Here is an 18,607-nt window from a genome sequence, read left to right on the forward strand (position 1 = left end):
AACATTGCGAGATCGCGATACGGGACTACAAACATATATCGCATCGCATGCATCAAACACCACTTACGTTAAAAAACTTTAAAACTGCTCATATGCGATGGCGCATATCGCAAATCGCATTTCGCAGAAAACAGATTAATGAAAATTGTCATGTGCCACGTTCTTGCGATATTGCGATATTGCAATTATGCGATAGAGTGGCAATGCGAAAATGAGATATTATGAATTTGCGATATAGCGAGCAAGCGATGTCGTGATTCTACGATGTTGCGATCTGCGATATTGTGAAGCAAACCGCAAAATCACTTCATCGTAGATCTTTCGAGCACGTCATTTATAAACGTATTTTCCATAAACCGACACCTGGTTATGCGCTTTAATGCTAATTAATGAGTTAGTTGCCAAGTCATTAATGGTATATGGTTTCGTGCTTATCGAAAATCCAGTTCACGTAAGGTGGTATATTTTACATGTCTTCAGCATTTAAAGCTTTCACGTCATCCTTCCTTATCATTGTTTTCACTTCACTTGAAACTGCGGGAACGGAGAGTAGAGAACGATACAAAGCAGTACGCAGGATACTATGGGAAAGAAAGGCAAAGCCCTGAGCTCTGAAGAGAAAGAAATGGCGCCCTTGTATACAGACACTGCCTGTAACAGAGATGCTGGTATTGCTACTTGGGAAGGCATGTATAATCTACTTGAGAAAGAAAATCCCAGAGTAATGGAATTTGTGGCTACTGCGGACTCACATGGTTCTTCCGAGGCATCCATTACAGAGCTAGCTTGTTCGTTCTTACACAGGATAGCAGCGAGGCCCAAAATTCTCCTATACAAAGACATGGTTAATTGGGTACTGGATAGCACTGACATTAAAAAACAGACAATTTAAAACTCAGGGTCAAGAGCTTACGAAATCATTATCTTCACAAAATTTGAGCTTTATATCCACTAAAAGAAAATGCGCAAAAGGCGAAAAACGCATCAAGGAAGCTCGAATCAAGAAACGAAGGAAGTTCCCGATGCGTGATCACCGGGAAAAACTTCTTGAAAAGGAAAGATTCTAAGTGCTCAGTCACCTGTAAGCCCACAAATTTGCAAATAATCAATTCTACTAAGAAGATGGCACCAGCTCTTGTCGATTCTGTTTTCACAGCACAGCTAAAGTCTGAAGTCGGTCAGCTGACTCTTCTCAAGCAAATGCTGAATGCGTGCGATTTCAAGGAGCGGATACAGAAATAGTTAGGTGTTAATTTTAGATTCAATTTTATTTTTTATTTTGTTTTATTTTTTCCTAAAATGAGGACGGCCATTTAACCGCATCCTACATTTTTGTAATAAGTTATTTTTAGAATTAGTTAGTAGTATTTAAACCCTTCTCATGCATTTAGAGAAGGGTATTGAAATTTATCAAAAACTTATCCCCAGAACATGCACTTTTGTACCCTCTGAGGAGGTTTTGATGAATGAATGGAACAAGATTTATTGATATCTGTGTCTAATATCTGCTACTGATGTTTCACTTCTGTACTCTTAGTGGATGTTGGATTAAGAAGAGATAAATCATTATTGCTCGAAGCTCATGAGTATAACTAGTTATATATGGTATTTCTATCTCTTAACTATTTTTGTCTTTGTGTTAAAAGTGATATTCATGTTTAGTTGTTTATATATTGATGCGTGAATGCTTGAGTTATCATTTGGCACTTTTGTACGGTGACAGCTATTTATTTATGCTTAATGTATGAGTAGCTTATTATGCCATATGCCTTTCACAACTGTTTCGTCTAACATTTTATACAAAGTGGTTTATCTGTATTGAATTCTTTTCTTATAACAGTTGAATGATCTTTATTACCAATTGTTATTTGAAATCATTTTAGATCCCATAATTGAAGGATTACACCCCGGGTTAGTGTAGACTTAGATATTTCTGCTTATTAGAATACAATTTGCATGTTATTAGATTAGAGTTAGAATTAGAGATTTTCACTTAGGAACTTTTAGAAAATAACTATCAATCCTTCACACACACACATAAATTGGGAAACTGGTCCCATATCCCCAGTCGGACCCACCATACTAAACGGAAAAGGAGCTGCCAACCAAGGTCCAGATAGGGTGGGTATCCCCCTTGTTGTAGACCCGAAATTCGAGGCTTCAACATATTTGGCGCTAGAAGGAAGGCCTCTAACTGTGAAGGGAAAGCAAGTCTAAATCTAAATACCATTCTGAGGGTAAATCACCCTCACCATCTCCTCTGACTTCTCCATTACATTTAGAATTTCCAAATTTTGAGCTAGAAGTCGCAAGAGCAATAGCCGCTGCTACCAATCCTGACATTTTAGAGCAATCTACTATTGAACCTCCTGAAGTTGAATCTTTGATTCACAAACTTCAACGATTTTCTATATCTCCTCAAAGATCTGATAAATCTCAATGGAGCGTGACTTCGCAATATAACCCTGCTCATCCTCTTACTAGATTAAAGAGCGAAAAATTTGGCGTTCAGCCAAACGAATTAACTCTACCCACAAGAAAGAAAGCAAGGAAATCTCCTAAAGGGCCTGATAGCGAGACCTTTCATCATCATCATCCATCTCAACCTCTTCATCGCAAAGTCAACCATCCACTCCTCCACTTCAGATCATTGTCCACTAGTCCACCAGTACTTCCACATCTCCTTCTCAATCATATGGAGTTGTAATATCCTCATCTTCTCAACCGCAGGGATCATCTTCTGCACTTTCCTCTGTTAATAGATCAACAATGGCCCAATCTCCATGGAATAACCCAAGGGTAGTCTTAATGCCTGCACCCTTGAGTCAGCTACCGGCCCATCCTGAAAAATGGCTGCCTAAGTTTAACCCTGAGGCAGGCATGCTAGCGGAAGATCATATAAATAACTTTATGTTATTCATAAATCTCAATGGAGTTACCAATGAAGATGTCATTGTCCGACTTTTCCCTTACACTCTGCAAGGAATAGCCAGATCATGGTATTTCTCATTACCATTTGGATCTATCACTAGTTGGGATATCTTTCAAGAACAATTCCTTATTAAGTTTGGTGATGATAGGTCTACGACAACACTGATCAACGACCTGTCTAACCTTAGGGCCGAGTCAAAAGAACTTATCAAAGATTTCAATTCACGTTTCAATAAACTGTTAAACAAAATTCCTACTGCTTCCAAGCCTAGCGAAGAAGTGCGAAGCGAATGGTACATTACTGCTTTACCATCAAACATAGCAATCTTTGTTGATAGGGCTAACAAAACAACTTTCGTCGAAAATATGAAAGAAGCAATAGCAGTAGAGAAATGTATTATAGCCCTAGAAAAGAAAAGCGTGATTGAAGAACAAAAATCCAAGAAGGTTACTTTCAAGGAAGATCCCAAGAAAAAACAGTCGAAAGATCCATTCGACTTAGAAGGATTACAAAAAGTTTTGAAGACCATGTCTAACGAGATGGTCTACATTAAAAAACAAGTGGCAGAAACTTCTTCTAAAAGGTCGTACAGACCTTTTAAAAGAAACGCTTCGACCGATTCCAAGTCCCCCAACGTTATTACAAGTGCTGAATCCGAAGAAGAGGAAGAGGAAATCGCTACTGAAGAACATACCGATGAAGAAGAAGTTGTAGAATTACAAGGTATGTGGGATTTCATCCTCTTGGATGAAGAGGATCAAGAGGCATCCCCAGTTAGTACTCGCAGTAGAAATCAACTTGATCCTCCTCAACCTACCCCTAAGCCAAAGAGCACAAGCTTGATGACTAGGGATAAAGTCACAGCCAAAAAAACAACACCTAAAGTGACTCAAACCAGCCCAGTCCAAACAGACCCATCAACTCCATATAAAACGCTGATCATTTTGGATGAAATGGAGTATAATATCATAGAAGACATGAAAAAGACTAGGGCCAATATCGCTTTGTACAAGTTGAGCAAGTTAAAACACCAGCAAAATATACTTTTGAAAGAATTACATGTTGTACCAGTTGCACCTTTGCCCGCCACTGTAATCTCTCAAGCTTCCCAAGACATGCGAAGACCTCCAACTAATGCGATTAATAAAGTTGATCCAAATGATGTTGCCTTAATTGGAGGACGATCGAGATCTCGTACTCCCCCATTTCTTCTTACTTACGAAATTTTCAATAAAAATGTGCATAATTGCTTAGTGGATTCTGGAGCTTCATCGAATATTCTACCAAAGTCAATATGTACAAAATTGAACGTTCAACCACAAAAATCCATTGTGCGCATAGTTCAATTAGATCGATTGTAAGTCGAAGTGATTGGAAAATTAAATCAGGTTACCATAAGGCTGTCATCCAACCCAAATGTATGTCAAGTTATCGACATTTTAGTTCCTGATATTCTAGAATTTCATGGCTTAATTCTTAGCAGAGATTGGTCAGAAAAACTTCATGGATATTTTGCAACTGACTGGTCGCACATGTGGATCCCTTACAATGGTAAACCAAATCAAATAAAAGTTGAATGAGAAAGACATCAAAAATACATAGTAACAAAACTGGAGGGAGAAAATGAACCAATAGCATACATCAATAACATCATTGACAACTACTCAGTAGATTCTTTCTTAGGAAATTTTAATGCTCATACTTTACCTTACTTAGAACATTCTGCTTTATCTCAAGTAGAAAATTTCTCTCAAACAGATAGTTCTAAATGTATTCATTTTTTAGATAGTCCTGTAAATAACTCTTTGTTTCGGAAATTGTTTGTTGATAGTTCTAAGTCTAACGAAGGAGTAGGAGCAGGATGCGTGTTAATAAGTCTAGAGGGAGATAAAACTATGCTAACTTGCAGACCTGAATTTGATTGCACCAACCATACCGTAGAATATGAGGCTTTAGTCCAAGGATTATACAAAGCAATCGGATTAGACGTAAAATACCTTCAAGTTTTCGGAGATTCAGAAATTGTGATGAGACAGGTACATAATACTATACATTGTTTATCAGGTCATTTAAAACATTACCAATCTTTAGTTCAAGATCTGACTGAACACTTTATAGCATTTAATATTTCATCAATTCCTAGACTCTAGAATGCTAGTGCAGACCTCTTAGCTAACATAGCTTCCAAGCTCATTCCTTCAGAAGATTTTAGCCCTGATAGATTTTAAATTGAATTAATTTTTAGACCATCTATTCCTGATAACATTACCAATTGGAGTATTTTCAACGACGATCCTGATATCGTGAGTTTCCTCACATCTGAAGGACCCTACACCAATCAAATAATTGACGAAGGCTAACATGACTGACAATTGCAACAAGATAGCATTAAAAATGCCATACCTAAGTCGGTAGTCAAATTAGAAGACCTTTATGATTTGAAAGATCAGTTTAAAATATCTACCAATACAAACTCCAAAGTTCAACTTTGAACTATGAATTAGTAAATCTAGGAATTGATACCAAACCACAGAATATCAATCTAGGCCTTGGTCTAGCTCCTGAAGAAAAATTAGCGTATATTTGTCTCTTGAGACAATACAAAAGTGTCTTTGCTTGGAATTACGATGAACTCAAAACATACGACACCTCCATCATCCAACATACTATTCCAATGACAGACGATGAAAAACCTGTCCAACAATAGTTGAGAAAGATCCATCCCAATCTAGTAAACCAGATCAAATCTGAACTCAATAAGTTATTGAAAGCCAAAATAATTTTTCCCGTTCGATATTCTAAATGGGTTTCTAATATGGTCCCTGTTAGAAAGAAAAACAGAGACATTAGAATCTGCATTGACTTTCGAAACCTTAACAAAGCCTGCCAAAAGGACAATTTTCCTTTACCTCCCATGGAACAAATATTGGAGGCAGTTGCGGGGTCAGAATTAATGTCATTCTTGGATGGATTCTCAGGATACAATCAAGTGTTGGTACATCCTGATGATCAATTAAAAACCACGTTAAAAACTAAATGGGGCATGTACACATATCAAAAGATGCCATTTGGTCTGATTAACGTTGGTGCCACATTTCAGAGAGCCATGGACATCGTGTTCAAGGGTTTAGTTAATAAATCAGTGGTAATCTATTTGGATTATATAACTGTGTATTCCAAAAAATGAAACAATCATCTTAGAGATTTAAAACAGATCTTCCAACGTTGTCAAAAGTATGGAATTTCACTTAACCCGAAAAAATCCTTTTTCGCATTAAGAAGGAAAAATTCTTGGATTCATAGTGTCAAAATCTAGAATTCACATTGATCCTGAGAGAATCAAGGAGATTTCTGCAATACCCCTACCTCACAACAAGAAAGCCATGCAGTCTTTTCTTGGCCAGATTAACTTTGTAAAGAGATTTGTTCTAGATTTTTCAAGAATCATGTCTCCTTTACAAGAAATGATTAAAAAGAACTCAAACTTTAAATGGGGCCAAGATGAACATGAGGCATTCAATCTGATCAAACAAGCAATTGTTAATGCTCCATCTTTAACAACTCCAAATTTTTCAGATCCTTTTATTTTATATACATTTGCCTCTAATAAATCATATGTTGCAATACTTACTAAAGCAAATCGAGAAAAGGCAGAAGCCCCAATTGCTTTTTTCAGTTCTAATTTACAAGGGGCTGAGTTAAATTATTCAGATGTGGAGAAACAAGCTTATGTTGTTTTCAAAGCAATTAAATATTTTAGACCCTTTTTACTCAAAACACACACAAAAATCATAGTACTGTTTCCAGTGGTAAGAAATCTTCTAGTGCAGAAGGATGTGGGTGAGAAAAGAGCCAATTGGGTTACTTCCTTACCGGAATATGACATAGAAATCAAACCAACAAGTATTGTAAAAGGTCAAGGCTTTTGCAAAATGCTGGCCGGATCATTGCTTATGTCCGAAATTCCATCTGCAGAGATACAACTGTACGAGGTAAGCCTAAACGATGTTGAGTCATTATACGCTGATATCATTTATTATCTAAAGAATGGATACGCTCCTTCAAACCTCGATCATACCAAGAAAAGAGCTCTAAGGTTGAAATCCAAACAATATCAGCTCGTGAACGATGTTCTTTTTAGAATAAATTATGATTCTATTCTTCTTAGATGTCTTGAGAAATCTGAAGCTAAAAATGTCTTGCAGGAACTCCACAATGGGCCAGCAGGCGGACATTATGATGGAGACGCTACTGCTCATAAAATCTTACGCGTAGGCTATTACTGGCCCACATTATTCAAAGACTCACATAACTACATGAGGAAATGTCAAGTCTGTGAAACCGCTGCTGGGAGACAAAAGAAACCATCCTTGCCACTACAACCAGTTAACATCAAGCAACCTTTTGATCAGTGGGGATTGGACATAATAGGTGAGATTGTTCCTCACTCTTCCAAATAGCATAGATATATCCTTACAACAACATATTAATTTACTAAATGGGTAGAAGCAGTTCCACTCAAGACAGCTAATGCTAAACATATCATTGAGTTCATAGATTTGTTCATAATCACCAGGTTTGGGTTGCCTAATACTTTAATGTTTGATAATGCATCATATTTTTCTGGTAATGCAATGACTGAATTTGCACTCAAAAGGGGTTTCAAGCTTAAATACTCCACCAATTACTATCTACAGGGGAATGGATTAGCTGAATCTACAAATAAAAACTTAATCAGAATTATTAAGTGAACCATTGACCAAAATCATAAAAATTGGCACAAGTCTTTAATATATGCTTTATGGTCAAATCGGATAACACAGAAAACCTCCATTGGCACTTCTTCCTTTAATTTAGTTTATGGGAAAGAAGTGGTTCTTCCAACTCATTTAGCAATCCCCTCTTTGGCCGTAGTTCAATATATTGATGAAGCACCAACTTCTTCCTTACAACTAAGGTAGCTGGAAATGATTAAGTTAGAAAAACAACGAGAAAAGGCCAAAATAACTCATGCTCATCATCAAGCATTAGTAAAAGCCTCTTTTGATTCAAACATGACATCCAGAAAAGACTTTCAGATGGGAGATCTAGTTTTAAAATGGGACAAGGCTCATGAGGAAAAAGGGAAACATACAAAATTTCAAAGAATGTGGCTTGGCCCTTTTCAAATCATAGAAGTCATTGGTCCGTCCACTTTTATGTTACAAGATTTAACAGGAAAAAGAGATTCTTTACCTGTTAACAGAAAGATCCTCAAACAATATTTTCCATAGGAGATCATTCTTCTATTTTTTAGATTAGTTTTTGTTTACATAATAAAACCGGTTGTAAATGTTTACATTTGAGATTTATGAAAAAGACAGAAATTCTATTTTAGATTTTGTTTTTTCACTTGTATAAATAGAATTCTTTTAGAAAATTGATCATTATTATTGAAAGATACAGTTAAAGACTTTAGACCTAGAAATGATACTAGTTTCAACTTTGTAAATTTTGACAAAAAACGACCTTTAGTGGGAAATTGTTTTATATCAGTCCAATGAAAGGTATCGATAACAAAAATGAAGATTCTTGTAGAAAAGCTCTTTCCAAAAACTCTACCATTGTCATCTAGAGCTATCTTAATGAAACAATGACTTCCTCCCCAACTAGGAAACTTCAACATTCAGAGAATGATCCAAAGATACAGTTTAACTTAAAGAGTAAGAGGTCTCATCACGAGCCGACTTATCATGATCATAGATATCATAGCTTGCTGACTTTGCCAATAGTGCATACCACAACAAGGCAATGACTCAAGATTGTTGCAATCAAAAGACAAGGGGTCTCATCACGAGCGAGCTTGTTCAGCAAAGCCATAAATCAAGTGAATGATTGTGTCATAAATTGGCTATCAAACCAAGACATTTTTCTTTAAGGGTAAAAAGAAAATGAAAGCAATAAGTGTGGATATGGATTTCTCTTTGAAAATTGTAAATTTCTCTAAGTAGGATACAGGATCATTGCTGGGTAACAGGTAACCCTGTCGAGGCTATAAACGCCTGCTGGCAGCAGAGGCTCTACCTATGACAAATGAGCATATTCAAAACTGATTTACAGAGAAGGCTTTATTTTTATCTTTATAAACCAAGTAATTATTAATGTAGATACAAGGACTAGCTCGAGGGAGTAAATAATCAAAGTTGAAAATAGAAGAAACAAAATATCATTGATAGGTAAAAGCATAATGTACTTTGTCTTTCTATAATAAAGTTTAATTTTCTGGAAAATTTTCTGTTTTGGAAGTTTAGAAAATCCAAAAGAAAAGCAGAGATAACTGGTTCTTTCAAGTGAATCGCCAATTGTTGTGGCCAGCAACAACCCCCCTTTTTATTTAGTGTTATTCCTAATCCTCAATAAGTGGGGACCCTTAGTCAAAAATTAAAAATATCAATTAGTGCTTGTATTTTCTTTTTAATAAAACTTACCATCATAAACTTAGCAAAATCTCCTAAAAAAATCTAAAAAATCTAAGTTTTATGATAGCGTAAGAATCTTTCCTTAAGAAAAAATCGCATCGCAAAAAGATCATGGATACCTCCTTGCAAGCCGAATTCTAACATTGTGAGATTGCGATACGGGACTACAAACATATATCGCATCACATGCATCAAACACCGCTTACGTTAAAAAAATTTAAAACTGTCAACATGCTATGGCGCATATCGCAAATCGCATTTCACAGAAAACAGATTAACGAAAATTATCATGTGCCACGTTCTTGCGATATTTCGATATTGCAATAGAGTGACAATGCGATAATGCGATAATGAGATATTATGAATTTGCGATATAGCGAGCAAGTGATGTCGTGATTCTGTGATGTTGCAATCTACGATATTGTGAAGAAAATCACAAAATCACTTCATTGCAGATCTTTCGAGCACGTCGTTTAAAAAAGTATTTTCCATAAACCGACACCTGGTTATGCACTTTAATGAGTTAGTTGCCAAGTCATTAATGGAATATGGTTTCGTGCTTATCGAAAAGCCAGTTCACGTAAGGTGGTATATTTTACATGTATTCAGCATTTAAAGCTTTCCCGTCATCCTTCCTTATCATTGTTTTCACTTCACTTGAAACTACAGGAACAGAGAGTAGAGAACGATACAAAGCAGTACGCAGGATACTATGGGAAAGAAAGGCAAAGCCCCGAGCTCTGAAGAGAAAGAAACGACGCCCTTGTATATAGACATTGCCTGTAATAGAGACGTTGGTATTGCTACTTGGGAAGGTATGTATAATCTACTTGAGGAAGAAAATCCCAGAGTAATGGAAGTTGTGGCTATTGCGGACTCACATGGTTCTTCCGAGGCATCCATTACAGAGCTAGCTTGTTCGTTCTTAAACAAGATAGCAGTGAGGCCCAATATTCTCCCATACAAAGACATGGTTAATTGGGTACTGGACAACACAGACATTAAAAAACAGACAATTTAAAACTCAGGGTCAAGAGCTTATGAAATCCTTATCTTCACAAAATTTGAGCTTTATATCCGCTAAAAGAAAACGTGCAAAAGGCGAAAAACGTATCAAGGAAGCCCGGATCAAGAAATGGAGGCAGTTTCTGATGTGCAAAACTTCTTGAAAAGGAAATCTTCCAAGTGTTCAATCACCTGTAAGCCCAGAAATTTGTAAATCATCAATTCTACCGAGAAGATGGCGCTAGCTCTTACCGATTCTATTTTCACAGCACAACTAAAGTCTGAAGTCGGTCAGCCGACTCTTCTCAAGCAAATGCTGAATGCGTGTGATTTCAAGGAGAGGATACAAAAATAGTTAGGTGTTAATGTTAGATTCATTTTTAATTTTAATTTTGTTTTATTTTTGCCTAAAATGAGGACGGTCATTTAAACCGCATCCTACAATTTTGTAATCAGTTATTTTTAGAATTATTTAGTAGTATTTAAACCCTTCTCATGCATTTAGAGAAGGGTCTTGAAATTTATCAAAAACTTATCCCCAGAACATGCACTTTTCTACCATCTGAGGAGGTTTTGATGAATGAATGGAACAAGATTTATTGATATCTGCGTTTAATATCTGCTACTGATGTTGCACTTCTGTACTCTTAGTGGATGTTGGATTAAGAAGAGATAAATCATTATCGCTCGAAGCTCATGAGTAGAACTAGTTATAAATGGTATTTCTATCTCTTAACTATTTCTTCCTTTGTGTTAAAAGTGATATTCATGTTTAGTTGTTTATATATTGATGTGTGAATGCTTGAATTATCATTTGGAACTTTTGTACGGTGATAACTATTTATTTGTGCTTAATGTATGAGTAGCTTATTATGTGATATGCCTTTCACAACTGTTTCGTCTAACTTTTTATACGAAGTGGTTTATCTGTATTGAATTATTTTCTCATAACAGTTGAATGATCTTTATTACCAATTGTTATCTAAAATTAGTTTAGATCTCATAATGGAAGGATTACACCCCGGGTTAGTGTAGACTTAGATATTTTTGCTTATTAGAATACAATTTGCATGTTATTAGATTAGAGTTAGAATTAGAGCATTTCACTTAGGAACTTTTATAAAAGAAATATCAATCCTTCACACACACACATAAATTGGGAAACTGGTCCCATATCCCCAGTCAGACCCACCATACCAAATGGAAAAGGAGTTGCCAACCAAGGTCCGGACCGGGTGGGTATCCCCCTTGTTGTAGACTCGATTTTCGGGGCTTCAACAGTACCCTAGCAGATTGGGGGTTATTTACACAAATAAACACACATTCCACACAGCCATGATGCTAATATAAACAAACTATAGGAAGAAGGGGTGCACCTTAGGTCATTCATTTGAGAAGATCCAATTAGGGTTCAGACCCTCTTTGAGTTCCTTTGAGTCCGTCAACCTGTAAGACCACCAATTCCAGAAAGTACATCAGTATATGGACCAAGCATCATAAAGAAATCATCTTCATTGCATATTGAAAGGTAGTTAGTTATATAATTGAAAACAACCATTCACATGTGAATCATAACATTGATATCATAAAGATGAAGAAAATTTATATCAGGAACAAGACAAGTGTTTCTTTTATTATAAATAACTAAAGTACCAAAAGGGATAATTTCACCTGATTCTTCCTTTCGCAGGCTCCAGGCAGAACCATCCTTCGGATTCGTCCAGTCTCAAGCCTTTAACAAACTCCTTCCATGACTTACTCCATGATATCTCAAATGGTAGATAGACATCAACACACAAGGAAACAATGGTTTCCTGCAAATGGGGGAAGTGCAGGAAGCACTAGGGACTTCAGACCTGGTACAGGGATTACCTCAGTAGCGTGATCTTTCTTTTTATTCTCTCCTCCTTTAGGCCTTCCCATGGAAGCCTTTTATACTTCTCCCAAGGTAGTTGTTTAGTTGGGAATTCATTGGGAACAGTTGGGCCATGGGCACTAACAGGTAATCAGCAGGTAAAACCTGTGATCTTCGCCCAAAATTAAGGAGTTTAATTTTTTTTAAGTGTTTTAATACATATACGCGGGTTGGTATACACAGACCCACATATACACGTGTTTAGCTCAAGGTAATGTCGCGTATAGGGAATAAAACACTGTTTTTTAAATTTTGGACCAGGTCTAGAAGGAGGGGTTGCCCTAGGCCATGAGTGCAGCATCACAAACATCAAAAGTGATATTTGGAGCTATAACAGATGCCCCCTAATGTATGAGGTCAGAGGGGGTACATGATGGCCGAAATGTATTAAGCAAGTACATTGAAAGGAAATATATCAAAAGATGGGAAGGACTTCACCAGAGTTCAGCCTGCCAAGCCACAAAAAGAGATCAGAAAAAAACACTATCTGAGGCGGGTATACCCATGCTCAGAGAAAGTAAAGCATGTCCGCATATCGAGTACAAGCGGATCCACTAAGTATACAAGTATAAAGAACTGGAAAATACATAATGGATCATTTGATCATGATCGAATAAGTACATGTCTGAATATCACATATAAGAATGTCAATGATGCTGAAAGATGCAATGGATCACTTATATCGAAGACTGATCCCAAAAGGTACCAAATGAACATGATGGAGTAAGAGGTACTACACTGAAAACTCAGGTGCCAGCATATAGAATGTCACCATAAATGACTGCAACATATAAGGTGGAGTGGTATCAACTAGCAGCAACAGGAGCAACTGTCAAGTGAACCAATGAATGTTGATGCAACCTGAGGTCTTCACCAACCGCCGTGGTACATTTCTACACCATGGGAATAAATGGTTTGAGGTCGACCATGTGAGAAATCATTTGATTACCGGTCATTGATGTATACCGTTAACAAACACAAGACTACTCACCAATAATGATAATGAGCGTCAAGGTACCCAGTACAATCTAGCAAGTGTGAATAAATGTGCTAGAGTCAAACACCTGTAAGAATCTATCAATCAGGAGACAATGATGGTTTCCCACTGTTGATAGCGAAGGATTTGCCCCTAATGACTGCAAACCCCAAGGTACTACCAAATGGACTCTAGACCTTTTCCCTAGAGCAATGAGTCGTAGTCGATGGGGATAGATCCGCTAGAAGGAAGGCATTAAGGCATCCTTCATCAATCTAGTGCGAATGTAACCCATAGGCCAATAATGTGGAAGCAATTAGACGAAAAAGATGTAGTAACCTGACCGAAGCACATTTCCAACGTACACAAGATGTGGTAGCGCACGACAGAAACCCTCTGAACCAACCAATAATGAAAGCTGACATAGAGGCGAGGTATCCACCAATAGGGTCAAATGGAAACCAAGGTACTGCACGAATCCCAATGTGTGATAATGTAAGATGATGTTGAACACAAGGGAAACCACTCAGTCAAAGACCCATGATATTGATCAATGCTGAGCGCAAGGTGACCTATCAATAATGTAAATAGGGCCAGGGTGTGGCTCTAGCCCTGCCCTCAGAGCAAGATGTCGTCGTCGATAAGGACAAGACCCGCCAACAAGAAGTCAATGGGGACCTTCTCAAACCGGCATGAGTAAAGGACCAATATAATTGATGTGATGATAGACAAGACACTGACAACCAGGGATGGTCGACTGAAAAATGAGTCAAGAGACACCGTAGAGAGGCCGACTTAGGCTAACTTCCCTTGAACAAAAGCTCGACTCAATGTGACTATGTGGCAACATATGATGACTCTGTATAAGCTCGTTGTGCAGGAGGCACAAATGAACCCTCCATATGATTGGAAGAGATAACCAATCGGGGGAGAACTGACTCAATAACAAGGTTAAGGCGTACCTAAGCCAAACTAAATCCTGCCCAAATGGAGGAGACTTTGTTTTGAGTGCTTTGTTCAAGGGCGACACGAATGACTGTAGCTGCCAACAATAAATGGAAATCTTGTCCCATTCCCACTGTTTTTAGAATATATAATTTTTTTTTCTTTTTCTTTAAGCTGGAAAAAGAATAAAAGAATGCTATAGTACAGTGGAAAGAATGAGTGTCGGTGAAACAGATGATCTAGTTCCTGGGATTGGAACATTCCTATGCTCAATGCAGGGAGGCGAAACTAGTCAAAGACACGCAAAGGTGTGTTCCTTCCATGGATCAAGGTGTGTCAAGTTGCAGAAGGCAAGGGCATGCAAGTTTGATTTCGCAGTAGTCATGGTCAAAAGTTGGCTTAAACATGAGTCCATGTGAAGCCGGCTCAAGGCCAAAAGGTGCAAATGGTCAAAATGCAATGTAGTAGTACAACTCAACACAAAGGAGCCTCTAGGGTATAAGGCCAGAACGAAGCGAAGAAGCAAATAGGAATGAGTCTTCATCACATAAGTCATGGCGGGACTACAGAGGACTCCCAAGCCTACTCAAATCAGAGCAGCATTGGCAACAAATGTCAGTGAGGTGCTAAGTACAATGCCCATGAAAAGGATGGCTCTACCATCATGTCATGATTCAAAAAATCAGCGAGTGAAGATGGTTTACTGACCATAACACGATGGGATCGACCCTATGGCAGATGTATCGACAAATGGAGGCTAGTATGCATAATGCAGTGGAAAAGTGGCTTTCCTAACCTATATGCCAATGAGAAAACGATACCTGCCATGACGGGTCAGTAGTCATGGAACCGTCTCGAAACTGTCGAAAAAGCATCCAAAATGACTTGAAAATCAAACCATTCTCGACATTCGAAGCTCCCAAGTTAAATGTTACATGAGACCAAATAAAATCAAGTTTTGAAAAAATTTTGCATTTTCAAAGCCTATAAAATAGTTTTTGGACTCACCAATTTCACCATTTGAGTTTGAGAGCAAAAGAAGCAAACTTTTCATACGCCAGATTCAACCGTTCAGATCCTTCGAAATCACCAGGTAACCTCTATACTCGACTTGCATTCAGTTGTGACTAGTTTTAGAATTTTTCATTTAAGTTTTACCGTTGGATTTTTTTCCAAAATTTCTCCGCAGCATATACGCGGGTTGAGTATATGAAACCCGCATACACGTGGGCCCTACAAGCGACTATGTGTAAAGGGACTCGCGTATACGCGTGAACATTTCAAACAAAAAAACTAATGGTTCAAAATCATTTTTTCTTCAGGATGCTAGTCACTTGGTGAGAAAGAGAGCATACCTCAGTGGACAATGAGGTCATGAATGATCCCAATGCTTTAGATGCCTTGTGGGGATGTGGTTTGCTAAAATTCTTCAAATTGTCAAATATGAAAGCAAACACACAGTTGCTTGAGATGCTCCTTCACTATTGGAGTATCAAGGATGATGCATTTATGATTGACCAGATGCCACTTAGGATGGAAGTGGAAGGCATTTATTTCATCACAGGTCTTTCCCGGAGGGGAGAGATAGTACATTCTAGGGGCAGGACATGAAGCAGTCTCTCGATCGAGGACTATCTACATATACACTGCCTGGGACATCCGGAAAAGGTTGGAAGTTAGATTCCAATAAAACATGTGGCGAGTTTATCGTTGAGGATAATCTTGTTCACTATAGCTAGAGTGAATGGATCAGCATCTCTGCAGCAGGCATCATAGCCAGCCATCAGCTTAGCGGTAGATTGTCTCACTATCGTATTTGACTGGTGTACTCCTCTTCTGACTAGCCTGAAAAACCAGCTTACTTCCATAAAGAGAGGGCAGACCAAAAACTTTGGATACGGGACCATCTTGTGCTCTTTCTTCTTTGAGAGAGTCCCAACACTTCGTCCTAGAGTGCCAGTTTCAATCAGCACCCCATGAGATCCACGGATGGGCAGGTGGGCTGACCTGATGAAACGTCTAGGAGGTGGGGAAGTCCCACAGACTGCATTTGACGATGACTTCTTCTCCTGGTGGGAGCATCAGATCATTGCCATAGATGACTACCCTTATGCTGGGTTGGATTTACGAGGAGATCCCGATCTAGAATTACCACCGACCGCAGCATGGGGTGACATAGGTAAGTGATTTTTTATTTTATGATTTTATTTTTTTGATTTTCAAATATAATAATGAATTTTGAAAAATATTTTTGATAGGATTCAAATGATTAATATGATGATCATGTTCCAGATATTGGGCCGGTACGACTAGATGGGTTCCCGCAACATGGACGGTGCGGCCGAGGGGCTGAAGAGGTGGCTGCTGGTACAGAGCAGCTTCTACACACAGTTCAGTGACACTTGGTGGGACTAACTCACCGAGTACCGAGGGCAGCCATAGAGGACCTCCTTGAGGATATACAACGACATGTGGTTGGCATGCCACGTGATTGGGTCCGCACTTTTAGGCATGTAGCCAATGCGATAGCTACCTACTTAGCCTCTCATCTCGAGCCGGGGCATTAGATATATCGGACATGATTATGGGCATTTGAGTCCCAATTTTTGTATATTATTTTTGGACAGACTTATGTACACTCGAGATGTTTTATGATATATATATACAGTTTGACTTTTTGATATTTGATTTCATTGTGATGAATGATTGATGTGCCAATCTAATGCTTGATTAGCGATAGAATCAGCTAACCAATTATGAGATCTTGGAATGTGCAAATAATTAATATAAGTAAATGATCTTTGCAACAACCTCACCCTTAAATATTGGCGATATAAATATGGATCCCTTACCCGATAAATGTTATTTAATTGTGACATTATCAATTGTGAATCAAGATAAACTACCAATGAGTCGATTCCATGAGAAATTGCCTCATATAGTAAAGTAATGATGGCAATATACTCAGCCATATTGTTTGAAGCGGGATCAATGCATACTCCCCTTGACACCATCAATTGACCAGTTGGATAGTAGAGTACCCAAGCTACGGAAGTGAGGTTCTGAGTGTGCCGACTAGCACCATCGGCGAATCCAAAATAGACCAAGTCATCCATCAACACCTGCCACAACAAACCAAAAGTTTCGATATCAACAAACTCTCGATGAGATACGTACAAATATACAAAATGTACAAAGAAGCCATTGCCTAGTTGCTAAGAAAAACACTTCTTAAGGTAGAGCCCGTCAGGGGGCTCCGCCCACTTGCTTCTAGGGATGTTTGTTGGTACAATTATCGAACCAATCGATATACTTCCTTCAGAAAATAACTATGTTGGAGCCAAGGGAACCGTAAAAACATCGCTAGTCAAACTGGAGAACCTATTTTCGACTTCATGCAAGGAAGGACAAAAACGTGAACGATGATGTAGATCTTCCGAAGGTCGATCTACAACCATCATTGCTTTGAATATCGCTTCGTCAGTTGGAAAAACAATATCTAAGCAATCCCACGTAGAAGTGGAATCAAGGGTCCGAATATGAGCCACATCACCATCTAACTCTTTCTCTGAGGAAGGAGTAGGATGATCGTCTGCAGGGTCATTAGTAGATTCACTTCTAAGCTCTACCGCAGATGTAGAAGATTCTATTTCACCCACCTTACCGTCATCCGATGTGGTCACAGATGAATATAAGGGTTCAGGATCCGAAAAATAATGAGCTTGAACAAACTCTTTTCGTAAAGGGTCCCTGGAGGATGGAATTGCATCTATTCTTACTGTAGGAGGGGGAAGATCAAACGTACCCATCAGTGAAGAGTACATCCCGACTCCTAGATTCTTAGTAGGTGGATGGGGGTTATCCACTAATGGAACAGTAGAGTCTGAAGTTGCTCGAGGATCAACTAAAGAATAATCCAATTGATCAACCTTAACAATTTTCCCTTCATGAGGAAAGCAAATGACACGAAACAGAGTCGAAACGATGACGTCCATTTCATATACACAGTTCCTTCCTAAGAGGAGATTGTAATCTAGGTTAGCATCAATGGCTTCTACTTCGATATCAATGAACTTCCCTCCAACACATATAGGGAAGGCCGGTATAATCCTGTATGCCTTATGATAAGGACCATCAAACGCTGTCAAGAGGATAGGTGAAGGAACAACCAACGGTGATCCAATGGCTTTCCAGCATGACATAGACATGACACATGTGGAAGCTCCCTCATCTATAACTGTTTGAAAAATATTAGTTTTCCGGTAGGTAGACGTTATCTAGAAATCCATATGATGAGGAAGTCTCTTTTTTACATTATTCATATCAAAAAGTGAGAGCTAAGGAATTGTTTGGATCCACTGCCCCCATTGCCGATA

Source organism: Pinus tabuliformis, chromosome 8 (assembly GCF_031772625.1).
Source record: "Pinus tabuliformis cultivar Carrire ecotype Pingquan chromosome 8, CPIR1, whole genome shotgun sequence".
NCBI classification, from domain to species: Eukaryota; Viridiplantae; Streptophyta; class Pinopsida; order Pinales; family Pinaceae; genus Pinus; species Pinus tabuliformis.